At 56.0% G+C, this 6,000-nt stretch overlaps 1 protein-coding gene and 1 pseudogene across 3 annotated transcripts in view; both read right to left on the bottom strand.

Annotated features, from left to right (window-relative positions):
- LOC120616031 (membrane-associated phosphatidylinositol transfer protein 2-like) overlaps positions 1-6,000 on the bottom strand; it is a 103,299-nt gene that overhangs the window by 86,323 nt on the left and 10,976 nt on the right. The window lies entirely within an intron of this gene.
- On the bottom strand, positions 4,698-4,813 carry LOC120616174 (uncharacterized; annotated as a pseudogene).

The raw sequence follows: 6,000 nt of genomic DNA, 5'->3' as shown, positions 1-6,000 counted from the left end.
GAATAGTGAAGAACAGCATTTGAAAAATAATGTTCTTTGAGTTCTATGATGCCGTGAGTCTTGAGTCGTCAGAAGCTCATCGATCTTCGAACTCTAGATAGAAAAAGTGAACTCAGTAACACACGAGGAAGATGCGTGCCACGAAAGGTAATGATAAGTCAATGCCAAAAGTTTAAAGTTTCTAAAATTTAAATGTTAATAACTAACGTTTCTTTCGGAATAGCAGAAAGTGAAGGAAATAATAGGCAGTCCAAACAATTCTAAGATATTTTTAATGTATTTGCCACCTTACAGTCTACCTTTTAACTTTGTGAACTACAGATTCCTAAAGAACGCTCAAGTTCAGAAAGCCATTGCACTCCAGCGAGTCACTACCATTTTTAAGAGCTCTCCGGGGATCTTAAAAATCATCCCAACTTGGGAACTGAAGCCTATGAGGCCCTAATCCTTGCCCTGTCGACCTCCAGACCCAGCTGGAAGGCCGGCAGTGACCTTGACCATTTAGAAGCGGGCGGACCAGCAGAGCGAGGCCACTGGGCATCAAGGAAAAAGCTGTCACAAAGCCCAAGGTCTTCGGCCTTCAGAAAGTTACAGAGCGTTCCCCCTGCCGGGTGGTCACACAAACGACTATGGTTAAAACGAGGCAAATAATAATAATAACGGTAGCAAAGCCACCCTGAGGACGGAGAAGGAAAAGAAACGAAAGGCAGGCTACTGAAAAAGGAATTCTGGGGAACCACAGTCTGGCCGACGCGCCCCATCCAGCTCTCCCGAGGCCTCCCTGGACGACTCTGTTGGTGACATCACGACTTCGTCTGCAGCTCGCAGCCCCAGGCAGCTGAACGACTCCGCGATTTCTAAAAGTCTGAATTACATCTAGTGTTCACTGTTTATTGAAAGAGACGCCTTCGAGAAAGGTCAGGACACTTACTAAGGGAAGGCGAAGGGCTGGTTCACGAGGTTTGCTCACATGGGGACAGGGATGTGGCTGTGTCTGTGCTCCGGTTTCCGGCAGGAGCTCATGACGTACTTCTGACCACCAGACTGTTCTCACCGGAATCCAATTCCCACTCGCCACGGCGGCCTCGGAGATGCCAGAGCAGGGACCCGCGACAAAGCCAAGGGTAATGCCGAGAGCCCGTCTCGGACAGTGCGCTGAGGTCCATCTCTCTTCAAACTGCACCCATCGTCAGGGCTTGGTGCTAAGCTTAAAATAACGGCCACCCGGCCTTGGTGATGGCAGCCGAGTGGTGCACAGGTGTGTCCGAGGCCTTCTCAGAGGTTCCTCAGACGCGCCTGTGAGGAAGGCATTGTGCGGCGAGAAACAGCTTTGACCCGACCTTGGAGGAGTTCTGGAACGATCTGCAGATGTGACACCATCGTCCCTGCCTTTCCCAGGATTTGGGGGGCCAGGGAGGCAGAGAGGCTGGCGGCTGCCTAAGACTGTTGGGTGTTACTCTCCTTCCTGACCAGGAAGCAAGGCCGCTGGTTTGTCGGCACCCGAGCAAACAGGGGGTGCTCCCCATCTCCACGAGCCGCCGGTCACCCCAACGCACAGAAAAGCGTGGCCGTTGCACACTTATTTTGCAACTCGGCCACCATGCTATCTTATCACTGCTAATTAGTTTTCAGCGTGTCTGCTTTGAAAACCTGAGACGACGGCCGCGCCCATTTCGAAACACTAACTTGGCGCCCTCCTTCCTAAGAGCCCTGCCCCTCGTCTTTCTTGGCCCACGTCCTGGCTCCATCTAGGGCAGTGACGAATAGCGACGAGGGAGAGTGTGCTCGTCTTGCAACCGGCATGAAAGGTACTGCCTCTTGGAGCGGCACCTGCTAGACGCTGTCTGGCCCCGTAACCCCTTGACGACCCAGCCCCAGAAGCATTCTGTGCTCCTCAAACACTTTGAAAAAGGCTGCTACCGCGTTCCACTATGAAAACGGGAGTAAGTCGCTGCCGATCGGAGACGCTCGCTGCCGAAATCTGAGCCTACGCCCCCCATCTCTGTCTTCACGAGGAATCGATGTTGACGTCTGTCAGATGCTTCGCTGGCATCTGTTGAAAGCATCTATGCTTTTTTTCCTCCTCTCTATTTTTCTTTTAGTAGGTCTCCTAGTATTTACACCTCTGCTCATGTTTCCGAGGCTGGTCCACACCTAGTGTCATGAGCCTCGTGCTGGGTGCCACCCTGGGGCAGCACAGAGGGAGACACTGACCAAATAGCTCCAGAAACAGAGGGAAAAGGACCACGGAGAAAATGGCACACGTGCAGACGCATACGTGCACGCACACACACGCACACACACACACACAAGCGCATTCCACCTGAACAGCAGGCTAGTTAGTATTTGTGAATTCATGTCACGCAAAAGGCACAGGAGGACTCGAGGAACCACACGAGTGAGATCAATCACAGATGGCTTCCTGCAGGAGTTGGCAGAGGACCGAAGGACAGGCTGGGAGTGGGGGCATCTGGATTTGAGTACTGCCCCACATGGGGCCCAAGGGTACACTGTCCCGGCCCATCATCTTCTCGGCGGTAAAACAGAAATAATCGTAGAGCACTGATTCAGCTTCTTGCGTTCACAGATGGAGGCTGAGATTCAGAGAGGAGAGCTGACTTGCCCAAGGTCACCGAGCCACTCCTGTCACCCTTCTTGGTGCCAGAAGGAGGGGGAGAGAAACGAAGAGAGCTTTGAGGTGCTGGGTAGAAGGAAGCGGGGGACACATCGTGTGTGGTAACTTCCCTGTAACGAACATCGTGTGGCTGAGTCACGAGGTGGCCAGAGTGCGGGGTGCAGGGTGTAGAGGCCAGGGGCCGGGGGGCTGGCCAGGAAGAGGGGATGCACCTGGAGCCGCCTCTGGCCTCCCGTATCCACATGCCTGAGCGGACACACAGGGACTATGAATGACTTTTCATAGTCATTCATTCATTCATTCACTCACTCGCTCATCAAATACAGAGACTGTCGTGGATTGAAGGGTACGCCCCCGAAATTCATGTCCTTTTGGGACCTCATTTGGAAACAGGGTCTTTGCAGATGTGCTTAGTTAGGATGAGGCCATGCTGGGGAGAAGGTGGGCCCTGGACTTCATGACCGGTGTCCTTCTCAGAAGAGGAGGGAGACGCACGGACACTCGCAGAGGGAAGACCACACGCAAAGACGGAGCCAGGGATGCACCGATGTGTCCACGAGTTACAAAGGCCGGGACAAAAGGTCACCACCGGAGCTGGGACAGGACAGTCTCCCTCGGCACCTCCAGGGGAAGCCAGCCCTGCCCACAGGTGGACTTCCGGCCCCCGGAACTGCGAGGGAGGAAGACGCGGCCCCAGGAAACCAGTGAGAAAGCAGGAAGCTGCGAGGGGAGGGGACACTGGGTTCCGTCCATTTGGAACCCCTCAAATATCGCATGGCACCCAGCCCAGCCCCAGTCACGTGCTCCTCCTCCTAGCCAGCCAGCCAGCCACGCCCTCCTGCACTCCCAGGACATCTGGGAGCCTGGTACCCCTTGCTGGAGGGGACCAAGGATCCCAGCGCTTCCCACGGGCCAGACACAAGACAGTCCAAGTGCTTACGAAGCCCCGTGAGGCACCAGGCACCGTGCTGGGCACCATCGGTGTCCCTTAAACCAAACAGGAAGGAGCTCGGAGAGAGAGCACGACCTGCGAGTCCCCACGGCAGCTCCGTGGCCCGGGCTGCCTGCATGGGCCTCAGCCACAGGGGCCACCCTCTCCACCCCTGGGGCACAGCACCCCGAGCCATCTCCCCCTCGCCTCGCAGCTACGGACGCCAGGGCCCAGGGCGATGGCATCTGCTCTCTGAAGAGGTATTTGTCTTTCCACTGGCCGATAGCAAGCAAGCGCCATGAAAGGACATGGCCGAGGTCAGGTGCACAGCACTCCACAGAGACAGCTGTCATTCACACACGACCACCAGACCCCGCTGTCAATGGCTGGGAATGCCCGCCCCAGGAGCACGAGGACTGAGGACTGGTGCAGGCTGGCGGCTGAGCTGGTGGCCTCGGCCAGCTGCAGGTGCGGGGACCTGTCCCAAAGCCCGGGGCCAGCAAGGTGCTCCACAAGAGCAGAGGCAACGTGTGACCAGCCCAAGACCTACTCGGGGTGCCAAGGCAGGCCGGGGATTGTGGGGCATTTTTTACCACGGAATCACGTTGAAGTGTCCAATCCGGTGGCAGTAAGATCATCACAGCGCTGTGGAACCATCGCTGCTACTTCCAGGTTTTCATCGTCCCACACGGAAGCCCTGCAGCCCAGCCCCCGGCCCCCACCATCCTCCTCCTGTCTCGATGGACCTGCCTGTCTCAGGCACCTCACGTGAGTGGAGTCACTACTGTCCCTTACGTCTGGCTCCGTTCACTCGGCACCACGTTGCCGAGGTTCCTCCATGCTGTGGCCTGTGTCAGAATCTCCTCCCTTTTTACGGCCCGGTGGTGTTCTGCTGTGGGGACAGACCACATTGGTTTGCTGACTCACCTGCTGGTAACTCTGCGTTTAACCATTTGCAGACCCGCCGGACTCCCCCAGCAGGGGCACTGTTTGTTTATTTGTTTATTTATTTATTCATTCGTTCATTCGTTTATTTTTAATTTTTATTTTAGGCGAGGCAACCCTTGGTTGACCTCACAGACTGCAAGGACCTTGTCAGCTTACGATCCCTTATTTTTTATTTATTTTTTACGCCTACAGCACCTGGTCTTCCTAGGTGGTCCCCCATCCAAGTACTCACCAGGCCCAACCCTGCTTAGCTTCCGAGATCAGACACCGGGCGTGCTCAGGGTGGCATGGCCGTAGACTGCACCGTTTTACGTTCCTGCCATCGATGTGCAAGGGTTCCAGTTTCTCCCCAGCCTCGGCAACACTTGCCATTTTCCATTCATAGGGATAATAGCCAAGCCTGAGCTTTTAAAGGGCCGGAAGGGGCAAGTGCCACGGGAGACGGCCGACACCTGGCGTCTGTCCCTTGTCGCCTGCGTTCTGTACGGAGCCACGGAGAGGACGCTGTTTGTAGGGCCATGAGAATTCTGTTCCAGTCCCAGTGTGGGGCTCACGGCTGTGCCTCTCTGGACAAATACTTGGACCTTTCGGAGCCTCAGTTACGCCCACCGCAGGGACGGAGCTAACGTGCCACGTGCCAGTTCCCGCTGGAGGCGGGACACTGACTCCACCGCAGGAACGGAAGGGAAAAGATTTTCATAAACTCCGCAGGGCGACGCACAGATTTCAACCTCCTTTGGTGTATCTTTTACGAAGGTGGAGGGAAAGGACTAGAATACTTTTCCCGTCAACCTCCTCTTTCTCCGCCTTCAAACGGAGAAGCCGAAATACAGGAAAAAGCAGCGAGACAAGGAGGGGAAACGTCTCCAGACCCCCCGGGGACGGCGTTTGTCATCGGAACAACGGCTGGATGGACCACGCACGTGCACGCACGGGCGCTGGGGCCTCACTGTAGCCCGAAGACTGCCCAGGTCACCTGACACCGGATGCAGAGGCAGGTAGGGCAGGAATTAATTATCATCCCAACTCGTCAGGTAAGGAAGTCCCAGGGAAGGGAAGCGGCCCTGCCCAAGGTCATAGGGCACGTCTCTGTCTCTCTGCCTTGCGTACACACACGCACACACACACCTGCCTTTACCATGCATGCACACACACCGCGCACACACTGCACTTTTGCACGCACCGACAGGTCTCCACAGAGAAGCCCAGGCTGCCTGGGGAACCACTGGAAGAGCCTGGAGCCTGGGGGGCCCTGGCCCGGTATCTCCATAGTGATAGAAACACTGAAGCTATGGGGCTAAAAATAAAACCTCTACCTCCTGAAAGCCCCGTCTGTTCCACTCCAGCTGCACGGGGCCCCGCAAAGTTCAGCGGCCCAAGGGGCGAAGAGAAGCCCCGGAGCCAGGAGAAGAGGGGACAGCACACCTGGGACACAGGTGACGTCACGTGAACCACCTTCCGTGCTCCCCAGAGCGTCCGTGAGACC

The sequence above is a fragment of the Pteropus medius genome, unplaced genomic scaffold, assembly GCF_902729225.1.
Source record: "Pteropus medius unplaced genomic scaffold, Ma_sr-lr_union100, whole genome shotgun sequence".
In the NCBI taxonomy this organism is placed as follows: Eukaryota; Metazoa; Chordata; class Mammalia; order Chiroptera; family Pteropodidae; genus Pteropus; species Pteropus medius.
Note: the sequence above shows the minus strand (reverse complement) of the source record. Positions and strands in the feature narration are given on the sequence as shown.